This window comes from Bidens hawaiensis, unplaced genomic scaffold, assembly GCF_021521415.1.
Source record: "Bidens hawaiensis isolate Kalapana, Puna unplaced genomic scaffold, B.hawaiensis_p1.1 tig00029145_1, whole genome shotgun sequence".
Taxonomy (NCBI): Eukaryota; Viridiplantae; Streptophyta; class Magnoliopsida; order Asterales; family Asteraceae; genus Bidens; species Bidens hawaiensis.
Window position 1 is genome coordinate 75,679 of NW_027494808.1, and position 20,813 is coordinate 96,491.

A 20,813-nucleotide genomic window follows, 5' to 3' on the forward strand; every position below is an offset into this window, starting at 1 on the left:
TTAAGGTAGTAATATGTGTCTTCGGATACGGGAAGTAATATATGGGAATAGATTGTATGTTGCCTGATTAACTAGAACTCACTCAGCGTAGCTGACTTTTAGTATGCACGCAGGTGAGCCGATTACATAGCTAGCAAGAGGATGACGCATGGCATGGATTGAACGGCTGGCATCTGAAGAAAGAAGTAAAGATGTTTTGAATATAAAGTTTTGTGTTATGGTATCAAAGAAAAGATTTAATGTTTTGTAACAAATGATTGATGTTTTATATTCCGCGAAAAGTTTTAATAAACTCTGATTTGAAGGACTGTGTTTATGAGTAAATCCGACGCTAAAGTAGGGCTACCGGGTTCGGGGCCTTACAAGTTGGTATCAGAGCATAAGTTCGAGAGATTTAAGCATCCTACATGCTTAGACTCGAACAGAGAATGGGATTTAAGTAAGAAAAGAAAGAAGATGCCAGTTCAAGAATGCCATGTGTCGCTCAAGCAAAAATCAGTAAAGGTAAGGTGTATGATTAAATGATATATGTTAATGAGAAAGAAAAGATACGTGAACGATAAGGATAGAAGTAATTGATTGTTTGATTTGACTAACTGCTTAAGTAGAACCAGCACAAATTGACTCATAAAGGGAAGCGAATAGGACACGGAAAGCAACGTGATCAGCTAGTCACAGCTGGCCACTGTTATTACCTGTTAGCCTTGCTATCCTTGTACTAAATAGTTCCTTGAGTGATGATGTTTGTGTTGTCCCTTTAAGAATACTGATGGCTGGAGCTGGAGAAGTTGTGGGAACTGGGGGTCGCACTGGACGTCGTGGCAGGCCTCGTCTTGTCCGGCAACCCTCGGTAGAAGAAGTTTCCCACACCGAAGATGAAGGGAGCGCCGCTGGAGGAGACCAGAACAACAACGAAGAAGTTCAACTTAGCCCTGCGGTTCAAGCAGCCATTGTTCAAGCTGTAGTTGCTGCTGTGAAGAACCTGAATCCCGAAGGATCTGCTGGAAGCCGTGAACGAACCGTTGAAGGGGCAGGTGGTAATAATAGAAAGGATGACGAGAGGGAAAGGGGTGACTCGAGTGAGGTAAAGTCTGTGAAAGATGAGGATAGGAAGAGGGGCCGAGGCGGTTGCAACTATAAGTCCTTCAAAGGTTGTGACCCGCCTAAGCTGACTGGTTTAGGAGACGCAATCGCTACTCTTCAGTGGATAACCGCCATGGATAAGGTTATCCGCATTAGCGAGTGCCGTCCTGACCAAGCTGTCGGTTATGCCACTCAATCTTTTGAAGATGAGGCTATGTATTGGTGGGAGAGTGTGGAGTAGAGGAAGACCCGTGAAGAGATCAAGGCGATGAGTTGGAATGATCTAAAGGACATGGTGATGAAGAGGTTCTGCGCTGATACAGAAGTTGAAAGAGTGGAGATGAAGTTTCTGAATTTGAAAGCGGGAGAGATGACACAACGGGAGTATACTACTGAATTCAACCGCATGTCTAGGTTGGTACCTGACATGGTGAACACCGAAGCTAAAAGGATCAATTGTTACATAAGGGGACTTCCACGGAATGTTTGCACTTTGGTTAAGTCTAGTAAGCCCGCAACATTTGACTCGGCCGTGGAATTGGCCGAGATGATTTATGAGGACCTTGCCAACTGTGAAGGGGAGAAGATGGAACCGAAGAAAAAGAACCCAACCCCAGAAACTGAGGAAGCCAATGAGGTGGATCCACGCAAAAAGAAGGCAAGGCAAGAGGGGTTCACTGCTTGTGAAAAATGTGGGAAGAGACACCCCGGAGAGTGCAGAAAGGGATTAGGTGTTTGCTACAGGTGTGGAAGAGCAGGACATTCCTCTTGGGAATGTAATGATTACCATAGGTGTCACAACTGTGGAGGACGTGGGCACCTAGCAAGGGATTGCAAGAAGCCAAAGGGAGGACATGAAGGAGAGAAGAGTGCTTGAGGTTTAACAGATTCCTCCGTATGCTTAGAGAAGACATTCAAGAAGGCTAGATGCTAGCCATAAGTATTAAATCTATGTGTAACTTATTGATGACTCGATGCGTGTTGTTTTATGTTGAAATTTAGACTGGTGTTTATTAATTATGGTACGAATTGTCTGAATGCATGTTAGTCATGATAAATTGACGTGTTGTGATAGAGTGTCGACTTAGGCTTTAGCATTAATATGATATAAGACAAAGCCTCTTAAAGATCGAAACGAGACTTGGTACATTGAGGGCCTCATGGACAAGCTACCTTAAATAGCTAATACACGTGACCACCATTCGATAACTGCAAAGTCGGAAGTAAGAAGGGTAACTCAGAAAACGAAGGCGATTCAATAAAGCGTGTAAATATAAGAAGTTTTCCTTTTATAGGGAATAAGTTAGGTTTCGGGGACGAAACCTCTTTAAGGAGGGAAGACTTGTAACATCCCGAAATTTCAAGATAATATTAATTATATTACTTAATAATAGAGGGAAAGTTTACTCGGGTTATCAGGAAATAAATAAAAGAATAGGAGTTGGTATGGGTCGGGCTAGTGTCGGGTAATGGACGTTGGTTATGGATTTGGATTAATAGAGATGGGTTAAATAAGAATGGGCCTTAGGTCCATGGGATTTCAGGGATATAAATATCCCATAAACCCCAAAATATCTTTCATATTTCACCAAACTCCCTAACACACACATACCCACTAACTTCGCCGGAACCGGCTGAGCCAAGGGAAGAATCGGGCAGGTCCGAGAGAGAGCGATTAGTTGTGTTAACAAGTTAAACAAGATCCAAACAAGCTCAAAAAGGTATGATTCTTGACCTTTAAGGTTTAAAGATCAAAGCTTTTTAGTGTATAAGCGACCGAAGATGGTCGGGAAGCGTAGTGGGTGATATTGAACCATAGAAAGGGTGTTAAAAACGCTCAAAATGCTGGAAAGAAACCGAACAGCGGCTGTCTGGGTAACTTCGCCTGCATCTGGGCAACTTCGCCTTCAACGAGATGAACTTCGCCTGCAAGCTAAGTTCGCCTGATGAACTTCGCCTGCAAGCTAAGTTCGCCTAATGGCAACTTCGCTGTAAAGTTAAGTTCGCCTAACTGGTAACTTCGCCCGAGGCCAAGTTCGCCTGATGACAACTTCGCCTGAAGCCAAGTTCGCCTGATGGAAACTTCGCTGTAAAGCTAAGTTCGCCTAGCTGGTAACTTCGCCTACAGCTAAGTTCGCCTAAGGTTAACTTCGCCTAGAGCTAAGTTTGATTAGAAATTAAATTAAAAAGCGATAAGTTAAAGTAAGCTAATACTAGGCCACCAGATTAGATCAGACGAGTATTGATACGTGTAACTTGTACAGTCAGCCGAGCTCAGTTAGAGAAGGGATTTACAGCTATCAGAAAAAGAAGCAGAATTCAGGTGAGTTTCTAGCCCCATTTATGTGTTACGTTTTCGGGGCTGTGTGCATACTCAATATGTTTGTTAATACACTTATCCTAAGAGATAAGTGTATGCCTTATATGGATAATGTGAAATATATGAATGATTGCCTGACGGTACGTGAACGATCTTCGGATATTGCACGTATCGTCAAGGGAAGTGACTAGCTCCTTACATGGATATTAAATAATAAAGTATAGTGTTCCTTTTATGGAAGGTATAGTGTTCCTTTTATGGAATGTATAGTGTTCCTTTTATGGAAGGTATAGTGTTCCTTTTATGGAAGGTATAGTGTTCCTTTTATGGAAGGTAAAGTGTTCCTTCTATGGATAGTATAGTGTTCCTCCTATGGAAATTATATATGGTAGGGTAATGGTAATGGTTCTTTTAATAGATATTACGTGACGATCCTCCTATGGATATTTATACAAGGTTAAGGTAGTAATATGTGTCTTCGGATACGGGAAGTAATATATGGGAATAGATTGTATGTTGCCTGATTAACTAGAACTCACTCAGCGTAGCTGACTTTTAGTATGCACGCAGGTGAGCCGATTACATAGCTAGCAAGAGGATGACGCATGGCATGGATTGAACGGCTGGCATCTGAAGAAAGAAGTAAAGATGTTTTGAATATAAAGTTTTGTGTTATGGTATCAAAGAAAAGATTTAATGTTTTGTAACAAATGATTGATGTTTTATATTCCGCGAAAAGTTTTAATAAACTCTGATTTGAAGGACTGTGTTTATGAGTAAATCCGACGCTAAAGTAGGGCTACCGGGTTCGGGGCCTTACATGTTTTCAGGCTCGATTGGAACAGGTCCATCGAGAACATACAGGCGTTTTGCCATGGTAAGAACAAGTCTTAAGTTGCGGTGCCATTCGATGAAGTTGGTACCATTCAGTTTATCCTTTTCAAGGATAGTTTTAAAAGCGTAGGGTGAAATTTCGTTTGACGACATCTGATTAATTAAGCAAAAGTAAATTTAATTAGTATTTTCGACGTTGTAGTCCTATTATTAATGACCCAATAACATTAATTAATTAGGAGTATGAGAATCTGGCTTCCAGTTATTAAAGGCAGCTGTAGCACACAACATTAATAAGTGGTTAGGCAGACTGACAACGATTGCCAATTGTGAATAGAGCACAACTCTCGGTTATGAGGCCTATAGAGACAACGATTGTTTGTATAGATACGTTTAGTCTCATCTTTGCCCATTTTAAGTCTCCAGACAGCTTTAGCACGTAACAGGAGAGTAAAATAATAGTTGTCCTAGTACCGTGACGTGTGAAAGGGCCGGATGTGTCAACGAAGCGCTTTCACCTTGATGGGATAGGCTAGAAAACAAGTGCGGTGCTGTAGCTCCAAACACTCGAAATTTCGCAGTATGCCTCAAGTGTGACTTGTAGTAGGATTGGCATAAACTATTGGTTTTAAATTGGGATTAATTTTAAAATTTACCAAATAGAGTAAAAGTCAAATTTTACTGTATTTATTATCGGGACGAATAGATGAACCATTTCATCTCTCAGGACACTTAGTTTTAGATAACCTATTAAAAACTAAGTTTGTCGCGATATGACTAACCAATTTTAAGTTAAAATAACTTATTAGTTTTGGAAATCAAAACGCCTTTTAGTTGCAAAACAAAATCGATTAATAAAATGTTTATTTTCCAATTTATTTGGTATTAGGTTGGAGATATTATAATCCTATTATAATCAAACCAAGCAACCACAAATAGCAAATAACAAAAATATGTAAATCCTTTATGGCCAAAAGTTGATCGGTCTCGCTAGAGCCAATTAGGGAGACCGATCGGGTCAAGGGGTCACAACACAAACAACCACAAGGATGGAATACGCCGTGCATCCCGTCGTCTTGCCCAAACTCCCACTAACTCCAAAATGGTCCTCGAGCTCGTCCTCGGTTATCTTCGCGTCTTCTTAATTACAAATTTATAAACTAACATTAATATGTCCTATTACAAATTTGAACCATCTTAATGGCCAAAAGAAAACCGAAAATTAAATAATAACCTTTTTACAACTTTTGAACCAACCATATGGCCAAAACAAGCTCAAACACCAAACACAACCAAACAGACACATAGGTCGGGGCCGGATTTACATATTTACAATAAATAAAATTTCAGGTCGTTTTGACTTGGTCAAATAAAATAAACAAAACTTTGACCAACTCAAAATCACCCGAAAATAATTCTAGATCTATAAACTTTAAACGATTTAAAGTTTAAGATGTAGATCCGGTTTTAAACGAACCGATATCGACTCGTACGTGGTAACCGTGGCTCTGATACCACTGTAGGGATTACTACGGTGGTTCGGAACGAAAACGGTTATTATATTTGAACCCGTTTTAGTTAAAAGAATCGTTTCAATAGTTATTAATCATTATTAATAAACGAGTATATGAACGAGTCATAAAACGCAGCGGATATAACGAGTTAAAATGAACCAAAATGAAACCCGAAACCGGATCCGATTACAAACGTGTACGAGCACGAGTAACATAAATAATAATCAACCATAGGGTGTTTTCGATATACCTCGGTTATACACAAACCGGGAAGACACCGAGGGTTGACGAGAGATGCTAGGATGACACAATCCAAGATCCGACAACAGATTCGGCGCTACAGTGGTTCACGGCGGCGGCGGGTTTAATCCGGCGACGGCAGACACATGGCGGCGGCAAGTCTTGTGGCGGACAGCAGCTAAACAGAGTCAGGACAATAATAGGACAGCAACACAACAGTGAATAGCAGCAGAAGCTCCCAAAATCTTGTTCGCCGGAAAAACGTGGCTCGCCGGAGAAGAAGAACTAGGTCGCCGGAAAACCGAGATTTCAGATCTCGGTTACACCGGAGCTAATATGGAGCTGCGGTGGATCTTGCGATGACCGGAGAGCAATAGTGGTGGCTGGGTATGATGTGTGGCGGCTGGAAAACCGGTTCGCCGGAAAACCGGTTCACCGGAATTCGGCGCCGGATTCTTATGGCAGCTAGGGTTTTATAAGTTTTGTTAAAGTTTTATTTCAAATAATATCTTATTATATATATAGTATTATTAGTAGGGTTTAACCAAGTTAACCAATTGGGCTTGAGCCCAATTAACAAAACCAAGCCTAGTCCATAATCATGTCCATCTAATTAATTGTGTCGGGCCTAATTAACATTTAAATAGGCCTTTATCTCCTCTCCCCTGGTGTAACTCAGTCCGGGTCACGTTCGGGTCGGTCACGTTGGCTTGACCCGAAACGTCCATAAAATCCAACATCTATTTGGTTGTGTATGATGTATTAACCAGATAATCACATGGTTGGTTGTTAACAAATTCTGATAATTCCAATTACTATCTATTAAAAGGACAATTTTTGTGGAAAAAAAGAAAGGAAACTTTCAAATTAGATTAAAGTAGGTGGCAAAAAGAAAAGGCATATTATGCATGTTTACCTCTAGAAGTTTAGATAATCAATTTATAGCAGCTAGCTGGTTTCAACCAAAAATTTAAAACTAACTAATTATAATTGTAAATTATTTAAGTCCGATAATCATATAATCAGCTTCAAAACTAAGATTTGTAGTTTTGTACACCCCTTTGAAAATTTTATCCAACGATAATCCATAATGTGAATTACTTACAGAGTAGAAAGGTAATACAAATTCCCAAAATAGTCAGGTAGTCTTCCATAGATCAAGCAATTCCTAAGTATCCTACCACATACCATATATATGATTGTAACTGATCAAAAGGTAAAAGTATATCTTTCTGTGATAATATATAGAAGGGGAACAAAATATATTCCAAGACTCCTTCTCAAGTATCCTACAACATACCCTTTCAACCAATGGATCACCGAAAAGATTTTTATACAATATATTTAGGAGATATATTGTAAATCAAATATAATTAGTTTGAAACTTGTAAATCTTATCCCAAAATACATTGGCTCATATTATCTATAATATATATATAATATTATAATATAGGAGTGAATTTAAGAGGTATCATTTTTGTTGCATATTTTACAAGTAATAAATGCATAAAATTTTAAAAATGGATAGGTAATATAGTCTTTGTTCATTCAAGAATAATTTACAATAATGGTCCTTCAACTACAATCAATTTTAGTTAATTTATAAATAATTACACATTTTCCCCTTTTTATAAACCAACTACCCCCACGACTTTTTAACGGCCAAAACTTTTTTCACACATTAATATTTTTTCTAAAAACGTACACCATAAAAAAGAGCATTTTATTCTCTTTAATTTGAGTATGATATTGTTATATTAATTTTAAAAAAACTAACATGTTACGTGATTACTAGTAATTACCGACAACAGGTTGGGCGAGTTCGGCTAACGGTGTCGGAACAGGTTAAGGTTGGAATAAGTTTAATACAAAAAAAAGTTAATTTAGTTATTGTCAGGATAGGTTTAGATTGAAAGGGGCCATGCCAAAACGGGTTTCGGGTTAAAACATTTTTGGGTCGGAACAAGTTCGTCAAAACGGATTTGGTTAAAAAGTAGTTTATTTGAAATTATAATACATTTCATCTTTGTTTCTTGATTGTCGCCACAAATTACTCAAGCATCAGTTACGCATATGACAATGTTTATACAAATCGATTTGCTCGCATCTAGGCATTGTGTGGTGTACTTACTGGCACCGGTTACGCGTCCGATGCCATGTTAAATGCATACCACCTTCGAGTTACACACATATCGTTGCGAGGTTACAAATGTACTAACACCGGTTGCGTTTGCAGGTCCACCACTGTATCACGCGGGCACCAGGCTAGTCTAATTAATACAATTGAGAAGTTTGGTGTCATAAAATATTTTTTTTAATATTTTATTAGTTTAGTTTAATTTTTATGTAAATCATTTTGACAGTTAATCAATTGTGATAACTTGGTGGTGTTGATGAGTTTGTTAGAGACTGGAAAATTAGAAAAAAGTTCAAGGCACATCTATAACATTTTTTTGATAATTGTTTTTAGGTTATGTGGAGACCTTCTTTCTTTAAATATTTTTTTGTTTTTTTATTTTTTTTAAATATGTTAATTTATCTAAATTATTATCAAGGTTTATTTTCGATATTACAATGAACTTATTCAATACCTATTGAATTCACGTCGATTTGTCGTCACAACGCCCGTGTTTTACTGATCACTAAACATCATTTTACATATGTTATTTTTCGTATCATAAGTTATACGAGTGCCACCATTATACCATATTCTTGTCGGATATCCGCCTCAACGCATGTTTATTTTGTTTTTCTTTTAAATATGTTTATTTGATGTATTTAGGTGTTGACAAATTAATTTTTTTTGTTTAGTTCGGGTAACGTAACCCAATACCGATTAAATTCGTGCTGGCTTGTTGCCGCAACACGCGTACAAACACTCAAACATCACTAGTCCGGCACAACGCGCCAAGAAAGTCACCCAGTTGTAACTATATATACCCTATGGCTAATGATTGAAGACCAATTAGCCATTTATAAGAATCATCACAAAAAGTAAAAAGCTCACAATATATTTAGCCATGTCATATCCTTTAGTATAGGGAAAGTAGAAGCTTCACCTTTCAAATCACTAATTCTCCTGTATAACAAGATAAATATAGTGAAAAAAACAAAAAAGTGAAAAGACGTAACACTTTGCATAAAAACAAATACCAGATAAAAAAATTAGTGGAAAAAGACATACAGATCAACTAGTTCTGTTAAGCCTGAGATGCTAGAAGGGATCGGCCCTTCAAAAGAACAACATTGTATATGTCTGCATCATAAACCAATATATTGTTGATATATTTATATGTGTTGTTAATAAAACCTTGGAGATTGATGATAATTCCATCTACATATTGGAAAACTAGCAACGTACTATAAACGAATTTCCTTTTGTGGTAACCACTTTGTTTCAACCCGTGACACCATTGAACTTTAAAATATATAATTTCAGAAGGGCAAGCCATATTAAAAAAAAACCCACAAATTTGAAAACCACGTTACCTTAGATCAAAACATTTGGCAAGTTCAATGGTTAAAACAGAAGTATATCAAAATACATTACATTCTATATAATTTCCCTACAAGCTGAAGACTCTTACAATTTCTTAAGTTTTCTCGCGTTAATGAAGTTTGGTATCTTTCCGGTGAAATTGTTGTCGCTTATCCTCCTAAAAATGTAAAGAGCTCACAAAGTTAAGAAAACGTTGACCTTTATGGATGGGAAGTGATATTGGCAGTGGGATAATTTTACCGCTTAAAAAAAAGTTAGAAACAATGTAAGGGATAAATTTAAAATATATATATATATATATATATATATATATATATATATATATATATATATCCAACAAAACAAAATATGGTGTACAAAATCACATTTTTATGGATTATCATCCAAGTTACAAGATTTATACTTACAAATCAGTCAAGTTGGAAAGTTTGGCAAATGCAGTAGGCAAGTCCCCAGTGAAATTATTTGAAGATATAATACTGGATATACAAAGTTTTACAATAATGATATTACTTTTCCTTCTTGGTTTTTGAAAGCAAATTATATAAGTTAAAAGAGGTAAAGAAAAAAAAACTTGGAGAAGATAAAAAATAGTACAGCTTATTCAAATTTTTTAAGTTTGCAATCTCTTCAGGCATGAGCCCTGAAAAGCGATTTCCTTCCAGAATCCTAAAAAAAAAAGTTGAGGCAAATGACAATCAAATTTAAGTAGATGTACACATGTAATTATATATACTCTTAAATTATTCATTATTTATATTTAAATCAGTGAAGAAGTGGTGATGGCGCTTACAATTCTTCAAGTTTGGTCATTCTGGTTATCGCATGTGGAAATGGCCCAGAAAGCTGGTTTCCTTTTAGTGAGCTCCATATATATACTAGAAATTAACATATATCTTAAATCTTAAATCTTAAATATATATAAATGAAAACTCTCTAAATTCTCTCAAGCCATCAAATTGCTTTATTTTTAAATGAATGCTTCTCATGCATTCGACCCGAATTCATGGGTATGGGTCTCACCTAATCCATATAGCCCTTAAACGGGTTATAACATCTCATTATATTAAAAATTAATCTCATCAAATATTTAATATGAAAAATCCTATAAAACAGGGAACTAAAAACCAATATCCATTTAAAAAAAAATATTTATAATTAAGAAACAATTTTATGGTGAAAAAAAATAAGTGGGTCATGGGTCTCACTAAACCCGAACAACTTTTAAACCGGGTATAACATCTCATTTATTTATGAAATCCTTTTATCATCAAATCATAAGTATATCGTAACTTTCTTACAATAAATAAAACTCATTTATTTGTGAAACCCTTTTATCATCAAATCCTAAGTATATTATTAACTTTCTTACAATAAATAAAATTAAAATTAAAAAATATATATAAATATTATAAACGAATAATGTAAAACAACATATGAGCATGAAAATAAATTACGATACATGTTGCGCGCAAATAAAAAAAGGAAAATGAAAGAAAAACTATAAAACAAAGAATCTTAAACTTAAATATATATAAACGAAATCCTTAAAAGCTCTATGGTTGCTTCTTACATTCTCTCAAGCCATCAGATTGTTTTATTTGTAAATGAAGGTTTCTCATGCATTTGGCCTCAATTCACGGGTATGAGTCTCACTAAACCCATATAACATTAAACGCGTTATAACATCTCATTATATTAAAAAATAATCTCACCTTGATATGAAATCTTATAAAATAGGGATATACTGAAAATTAGTATCCAGTTTTTCTAAGAGAAAGATATTATTTACATTAAGTAACAATTTTATAGTAAAAAACCCATAGTTTTTAAACGGGTTATAACATCTCATTTATTTGTACTCTAAGTATATTATTAACTTTCTTAAAATAAAAAATAAAATCCAAAAAATATAAATATTAGACACGCAAAAGAAACACAACCCCCGTAATACGGGGGATAAAAACTAGTATTATATATATATATAATATAACTATTCAAACTGCAAGATTTAGTGCCTTAACTTAATAATTATACGTCATTAATCCTTATAATAAATAAACCATATAATAAATGTGAATTGGTTTTGTTTATTTTTCATTTTTAGCATAACATTTAATGCATTTATTATAATATGTTTAAATATAAGTTTGAAACAAATTATTGCATTATCGAAATTATCAACATAAAATCTTTTTATTTTCGTAATTACATCCTTTGAACCTATAATATGTTTTAACATCAAGTGAAACTTATTTTCATTAGATTATATAAACAGATATTAGCATTAATCTTATATAAGTTTGTAACTATTGTAAACATGTTAAACTTCTATCAAGGAACTGAACTGAACTCGAACATGGCTTAAGTTTGTTTGAGACGAGTCTTAACTCAAGTTCAAACATAAAAAAATAAGCTCAAACTTGGAGATATTAAGAACATCGAGCTCTAATATATAACATGCCACTTTATTATGGTTACTTAAAACTATGTTATAAAAGCATGCCACTTATATTAAATTTACTTTGTATGTTGATCTTTAACCAACATAAAATGAGAAGTTATGTTGACAAAATGAGTAAAAAAAAAATCTAAAAACATTGTTGAAAACGTAACACGTAAAAGTCATATAACAACTTTTAACGCATATAACCACTATAAAATCACATGTTACATAAATTTACGTTAAACTACATCTTATTCTCATATGTAATGGTCACAAGGGAAAGAAGAAACATTGGTGAAGTAGTCATAACATAATATGCAATTTATGTAGAGTTACTAGTTATACTAAGTCATATAACATAAGAGAGTGAAGTGTCTCACTTAAATCTGTTTAAAAAGGTAGCCTATCAAATGCACTTTAGCTAGCACGAATTGTATCATAGCCAAATTGAAGTTCTAAGATATTTTTTTTTAAGTTTTAAATTCATTGAAATTATTTTTCTTTTTGAACTACAAATTTGTTTTAACTTAATTGACTACTATGAGCCCAAACTATCTATGATCTGTTATGGATTCCGTTGTGATTTTAATAGGTTATTGTATAAATAAAGAGAGATAAAAATTGAATGATGGAGGTAAAAGTTAAAATTTTGTTCAATACTTAAATAACAAAAAATGCTTCTAATAAATGTGTTATCCCAATACAAATATGTCATTCCTTTAACACCAAAACTAAAATTACTACAACAATTTCATCTTTATTTTAGTTGATTTTTTAATTTGTTTGAAAATATTGCATTATACAGGGTTTGAATCATTTACCTTATATTTCACATATTAAACACCTTACCACACAATCAAAGTGGGAATGACTAATTTAATTTGAAATATTTGCTCTCGATGATCTTTGATTTTTCAAATAGGACAACTTTTTTTTAAGTATTTGTAAATTTACATATCTATACTATATATAATGCAGGAGTGATGGACCACTTAAAACTTTTACGTGATTAATTGACGTAAAAGAATTATGATAAGATATTGGGTTCTTACGTTAGTACACCATCCCTTCTCCCACGCCCACCTGTCAGGTATACTGCCCATATTGCCCGATTTGCAGGGGTGTTCATGTTCAGTTTAAAACCATGAAACCGTTCAAACCCGTCACCGGTTTGGTTTCATAGTCAGTTTTTGCTTTTACTTCCGGTCGGTCGGCTTCAAAGTTTCAAAAACATTGCAAACGGTTTGGTTTACGATTATACCCAAAACGGGTTGGATAAAATGACTGTAAAGTATTAATTAAATATTAACTTTTAATTAACTTTAACACCATTTAAATATCCATATTATCCATATTATACTTAAATAAAATTAAAGTATACTCTTTATGCAAAGCGGGCTAACTCAATTGTTATAAATTATACTTTATATTAGCCCTAATCCAAGTGCCCAACCTGAATTCTCAAACCATCCATTTAGTTTTTATCCTAAAAAACTAAAGGGTGGTTTGGTTCATTTAGATCTGAATGAGCCAGATCTGAATAAGCTTGTATCCCATTCAGCAATAACATGAGTCAGAATGATTCAGACACGATTTTAACTATTCTAATTTCCATATGAAATTACCGTAATTTAGAACTCCTTGATCAACATGGATTAAGTCCATTTACCGGAATAACATTGATCAACATGGATTGGTCCAAAACATTAAAGGGAATTGGATTTGGGAAATGATAGTTAAGTCAATCAGTAAACTCAACGATGAAAACATAATTCCGCTTTCGGTTATTAGAAAAAAAGTTGGGAATGGGAATAGTACTTTGTTTTGGAAAGATGTGTGGATTGGAAATAGTCCGTTGCGTTCTCAGTTCCCTAGATTATTCAATCTAGAGATAAACAAAGATTGCTTCCTTAATGAGAAGTTGGTTGACAAGGATTGGGTGTGGAATTGGAGAAGGCAATTGAGGGGTGGGGTGGAGGATGCTCAACGTATCGAGATGATATCCATTCTCTCTTCTTTTTCCTTGTCTAATTATGATGATAAGTGAAGGTGGAAGCTGGAATCAGATGATCTTTTTCTCGGTAAAAGGAATTAGATCGTATCTTGATCGGTGGGAGGCTCCGAGTGGTTATTCTCCAACGAGATGGAACAAGTGTACGCCTAGAAAGGTCAATATTTTGGTTTGGAGATTGCTATTGGATCGTTTGCCAACGAGGTATAATTTAAGCATAAAAGGTTTAGATATCCCTTCTATTTATTGCCTGATGTGTTCGAATTCGGTGGAAGTGTTGGATCATATCTGTGGAGGTTGTGTTATAGCATCAAATTTTGGAATTCTATTGCTCGGTGGTTAGATTTGGATTTTCTCAGTTGAAGGAATTAGATTGTATCTTGGTTGTGCACCGATTTGTTTTTTCATAGAATGGTCAGAGCGTGTTTGTGTTAGTATCTACCGAAAATGAATATGCACTTCAAGTGTTTGATGAAATGCCTGGCGGTTTTGACAATGAAATTGCAAAATACGATCATAACACCATTGATTTTGAGGTATTAGATATTTTCACTGGCTTTGTGGTTGTTGGTTCTTGTTCGCCTTTTGGTGTTGATTTTGAAGAAACAAAATATTATGGGGTTCATGGTTTAACCTCTACTGAAAAACTTCAATGTCATCGAGAGGTTGGAATGTCTATACCATTCAGAGAGAATGGGGTATCTGTTATTAAACCTTCTATTGATTATTTGCAGAATGAGTCTCCTGTTAGTGTTCATTTTGATTGGTGTAAATGGGGACCATTACCTATAATTATTGTTTTAAATACACTTGATGATGTGGTTATGGTTATAGAATTAGATGCTCCAACATACCAAATTCATTTTTATCAACAAGAAGGCCATGAGATACTTTCGCCGAGTCCTTTTAGTTTTGTTCCTATTACAATTCCTTTAGCTAAGTGTTTCCTCCATATACATGTTGAGAACCAGTCACTTGCAAAAATGATTATGGTAATGAGCAGGTTCAACCTGTACTTTCTTGGTCTACAACGTCGATTCAAGTAAGTGAAACGTCTGAATTACTCCGGTCAATTCGGGCTATGTTACCTATGCACCTTGACGAATTGATCGGAACAAATTTTGGTTTTTAAACTGACCCAATCCCCATAACAACGCCGTATCTTAATGGGGATGTTAAGTGGTTTCAGCATGGTGGTGACGCTATTCCGCAGCTTCGTAACTCGGCTACGGTAATAATTCTTGAAGAAATGAATCGGTTGATCATTAGGTAAGCCACCTTGGTGCCCCCTCTTTTTTTTATTTTGGTCACAACATTCCTAATTGAATGGTATGGCCTTCAACAAATAATGCACATGCTACTTATAGTCATACTCAGATTGGATCTATGGGTATATGGTTCCAATTTTATTTGTTATTTTAGGTCGTTGTGCACGCTTTTCGAGTACTGGGTATACTCAGATGATGGACTCCTGTTTTCAAGTTTTTCCGGTTACTATTTCTGACCACTCTTTAGTTGCACATAGCTTAGCCGAGGCTATGAGAAATTTTGAGATTGATTATGGTAACATAAGAATAGTATTCACAGCAAACATACAAAGCTTAATTGTTAATAATTTTGCGCCCACCTTTTATTTTTCCATTTTTGAGCCTTCTGTTACTATTCCTATGGTATGGCGGTGGCCTCGGAGTTATTATATGAGGAAAGGTGCTAGTAGGGGCATTTTGGTCAAGCTGTTAAGTTTATACACAAGAGAGTATGCGGAAAAATCTGAAGTTTAGGTCACAATGGACTTTTTGGTGATCAAATGTAAATTTTGGAATATGTTTATATATTTGGTCCAGTTGCACCTGTTATCCAGAAGACAAGATATTGACAAATTTGAAATTGGTATCCAAGTTGACTTTTTGGTGCTCAAATATGAATTATGGGATATGTTGACTCTTTTGATCAACGTTAAGTTCTGGTGCGCCCTGCGCATAAAAATCAGTCCAGATCAAGTGTGTGGTTGGCCGCAGTAGTTTTATAAGATTACAAGTTGCTTGAGGTTTTCGATGTCCATTAACTGTGCTACTGCTAAAGATCAATTCAATGAAATCATTTCATTTGTTGAAGTAGTTAAGGATTGTGGGCTGACTTTTATGACCTTAGTTGCAGTTCAACTTCTGTTATTTTCATTGTGGTGAAACTTGTAGTGTGGACCCCCAAGTAATTAATACATTCAACTTGGAAGCTCCAAGTGACTTTATTTTTGTAAAGGGTATATCGGTCTTCATCCGGAAACACAAAATGAAATTCAAGCATTATCCAACACAATTTTATACCATCAAGGGTATTTTGGTCATTTATGAAAGCACGCATAAAGCGGTTTCTGTGGGTTATGCTTATTTTTTTCTCACAAATGATTTTTACGGATCTAAAATGATATGTGGAATGGGTTCGAAGTTTTGGTCAGCACTGACTACAAAGTCAACCTCGATCAAATTAAAGGATTGGTGTGGCGTTTATTGCCCGTGTTTTGGTGTTTATATACATGATGCGGTTATACTTGTTTCAACCCGACCCGTTAGGAAATTCCTTTCACCTTGAGGACAAGGTGATTCTGAAAGGGTGGGGTAATGTTATGAACCATACGCCCAACATGGCCCAACCTAATAGCCCATCTAAAGAGCCCAACTAAGTTGTTGCATCAGTCAGAGATTATAATGCGGATAGAGATCGAGACGGTGGATATGATGAAAATTGATTGGGATGTTGCTGGCTTCTTCTTACCCATCTCATACTCTGTGAATTCTAAGTTTCTCATCCCATTCTCTAATAGCTATCTTATTCTAAAGAAGATGGGTAGAACTATTAAATGATTATGATTGTGAAATTAAATACCATCCGGGTAAGGCCAATATAGTAGCTGATGCTTTAAGCCGAAAGGACAGAGTTAAATCGTTAAGGGCACGGGCACTCGGAATGATTATCCAAAGTAGCTTAACCGAACAAATTCGTGTTGCACAAGACGAAGCCTTAAAAGCAGATCAATTAGAAAAGGAAGAACTACATGGGAATGAAAAAAAATTTTGAGAAGAAAATTGACGAAATATATTACTACAAAAACCGGGTCTGGATTCCAACACTTCATAAACTTCGTGAATTGATTCTTGATGAAGCACACAAGTCCAAATATTCTATTCATACAGGTACAGATAAGATGTATAAAGATGTTAAAGGATGTAGCCTTGTATCTAAGTAAGTGTGCAACGTGTGCAAGGATTAAGGCGGAATATCCAAAACCTTCGGGAATGTTACAACAACCCGAAATCCCACAGTGGAAATGGGAACAAATAACCATGGATTTCGTAACACATCTGCCCAAAACCTCTCGAGGGCACAATGCCATTTGGGTAATTGTAGATCGATTAACCAAATCCGCACAATTTATTCCAATCCGTAACACTTACTCTACCGAGAAACTTGCCCAGATTTACATTGATGAAATTGTGTCTCGACACGGGGTACCTCTTTCGATTATTTCAGATCGAGACAGTCACTTTACTTCACATTTTTGGCAAGCACTTCAAGAAGCTCTGGGAACCCGAATAGACCTGAGTACCGCTTACCATCCCCAAACTGATGGTCAATCCGAACGAACTACCCAAACCTTAGAAGATTTACTTCGTGCTTGTGTACTGGACTTCAAAGGGAATTGGGATCAACACCTCCCGCTCATTGAATTCTCTTACAATAATAGTTACCATAGCAGTATACAAGCAGCACCTTATGAAGCCTTTTACGGGCGAAAATGTAGATCACCACTTTGTTGGACAGAGGTGGGTGATACTCAAATTTCAAGATCTGATTTGATTCAAGAAACAACCGATAAGATTCACAAGATTAAACGAAAGTTGAAAGCCGCCCGGGACCGACAGAAGAGTTATGCTGATATTCTTAGAAAACCGTTATCTTTTGAAATAGGCGACAAGGTGTTTTTGAATGTATCGCTGTGGAAAGGTGTTATAAGGTTTGGAAAGACCAGTAAATTAGCCCCGAGATACATTGGACCTTTTGAGATTGTTGCAAAAATTGGTCCCGTAGCCTACCGATTAAAATTACCCTTAGAACTAAGCACTATTCACGATGTGTTTCATGTATCGAATCTGAAAAAGTGTTTGATTGATGAAACGACAATAGTACCACTGGAAGATGTTCAGATTGATGAAAAGCTCAACTTCGTAGAGGAACCGGTAGAGATTGTGGATGCGAAAACTAAACAGTTACGACACAACAAAATTTCATTGGTAAAAGTTCGGTGGAACTCAAAACAAGGACCCGGATTTACTTGGGAACGAAAGGACGAATTCCGAAAGAAATACCCACACCTGTTCCCTAAAAAGAAAACCGCTGACACATTAAATTTCGGGGACGAAATTTCTTAACGGGGGGAGAATGTGACATTCGTGACAAAACGAGGTATACCTTATTCACTACGTAGCGAGTAAACGATAAATTGGTTAATTCATAGTGCTTAAACGAGTAACCGACTGATACAGATTATGACCCGTATATATACTGAGGGGTCATATATGAGTTATATATATATTATAGTTGCTAACATAATGATATTTAGGCCCCAGTACGTTTAAAACCATTTAAACGAAAAAGGTTTCGTTTATTGATACGCTATGAGTTTAAATGCAATCGTTAACATCAAAACGAGCATTGTAGCATCCGTTAAGCCGAAAAAGATTTATAAAACACTTATATGACATGTTCTAAGCAATCCGTGAAAATATTTTGGATTTTTACAACGAGTCAGTACGTTTTTCTTATTTTATAAAATAGGCTGAAAAACACTCGTTTTCGCGCTGTTTTTCACACTCGAACTAGTTTTCTTGCGAAAAACCAGACCCAAATTAAATTTTGGACCGAAAATTTAGCATGGAACGAAAACCAAGGCACCAATGGGCCAAAAAGAGGCCCATTGGGCCCCTCCTTTCTTCCGGCCGCAAAAAGGGGAAATACCCCATCCTTTTTTTAGTACCTTTTATATACTAAACTAAAATTAGATATTTACAAACCAAGTCGAAAACCTTCATTTTCTGCAGACCATCTTCAACTTTCAGCCAAACCCTAAAGGTACTTCATAATTTCTCATTTATTTCAAGCTTGATTAGTAAGGTTAAAACATGAAAAATTAGTTCTTGATTAGTTTTAAACATGTTTAACCATTCAAAAACCATAAAAATCAAGTAAAATCATCTTTTGATGTTAAACATGTCTAAAAAGCAGAAACATATAGATTTTTGGTCAAAAACGCGGATTAGAACATGAATACAACGTTTTTACGGTTTGAAAGTTCGATTTGAAACAAAAACCGAAACCCTAACTAACAAGGCTGTTCAATGGATGATTTATGCTTGGTTTGATGTTACATGATATGTAGATACACTGAGTTTGCAACCCAAGACCCGGAGAGTCGTTTAAGCCATCGAAAATCGCCGAAAACCGACTAGGTATTACCGGTTAACTCGTTTAGGGGCTGTTTGTGCTTCGATTGTGACGTGATTGTTTTTAGGTTATGAAACTTTGCAGGGACATCAGGGATCACATAAGTGAGTCCCTGTTAAATTTGGTAAGTTTTCGATAAACGAAGAATATTTGGCGAATTTATTACCGTTTATTGGCGTTTATTTGGGAAAAATAGGTAAACTTCATGAAAAATTATGAAATTTGGTTTGGAACCCAGAAATATTATGTTAAGATCACTGGAAAAAGTTGAGAACATTTGGATATGTATAAGTATTTTTTGTGCAATTGTGTTTTAATCGAGTTTTAATAGACGAAAAACGCGCAAAAATGCATTTTGGCCAAATAGTTAGATTCTGGAGATTTTGCAGGGACTATGTGATGATATTAAGACAACTTGGGAAAACTATCGGGTTTTTCGGATGTCGTTTGTTATAAACGGGCTATTTATTACTTAATTATAACACATTAAATGAATTTTTATAAATAAATAATTAATCATAAAATTTCTGAAAATACTTTTATAAAATTCTCCATATTTTAGTTTATTTTTACAAAAGTTTCCATAATTTATATATAAGTACATAATTAGTTATGATTAATCAAAGATTTAAACTATAATTGTTTTAACGAAATCGGCAGTTTTGTGTTTAACGGACTGACTGGTATGTCAAAATGTCAAAAGTGGTCAAATATCATATTTTTGGATGAATTTGATAAAAAAAACTTTCTACGAGAATTCCGGACAATTCGGGTGGATTGTACGCGTTTTGTATAATCAAACCCGTGTGAAAACGGAAACGAACCCTGCGATCAATCCAGATACCGAGACTTCAAAATTCTTTCATAAATCAAATCATTTATTCAATCAATATATTTACTTAAGTTTGTGTGAACTTACCTAATCCCGAAACGCATAAACGATCAATTTGGCTAGGCTCAGAAAACGGTGAAACTGAGCCAAGTCTGATTTTGAACATTTCATAGTATACAACGTCACAATCTAAGGCTATGGTCATGTTCTGGGCCTCACAGCTATAACCAGATTAGTTATATAGCCCGATTTGGATTAAACACGGTACTAGTATTAACAGTACGATACCGGTTATAGGATTCAAACTATAAACGAGGCATATTACTACTGACGTGTATTACCTGCTCAAACTACGATAAGGTGAGTTTCACGACCTCACTTTCTAAACTGTTTTACGCACTTTTGGGGTGGAAAACATGTTTACATATACTTATATACTTGAAAACGTGTGATGATGTGGATTATCTAAGTACTAACACTTGAAAGTCCCCACAAACACAAGTGATTAACTTCGTGCCGGTGACGTGTGGATAGT

The 20,813-nt window shown here is 35.5% G+C and overlaps 1 pseudogene; it reads right to left on the reverse strand.

Moving 5' to 3' along the window:
- The window catches only part of LOC143578327 (putative LRR receptor-like serine/threonine-protein kinase At1g07650), a 28,283-nt pseudogene extending 14,682 nt beyond the window's left edge, over positions 1 to 13,601 (reverse strand).
- Between the last annotated feature and the right edge of the window lie 7,212 nt (positions 13,602 to 20,813).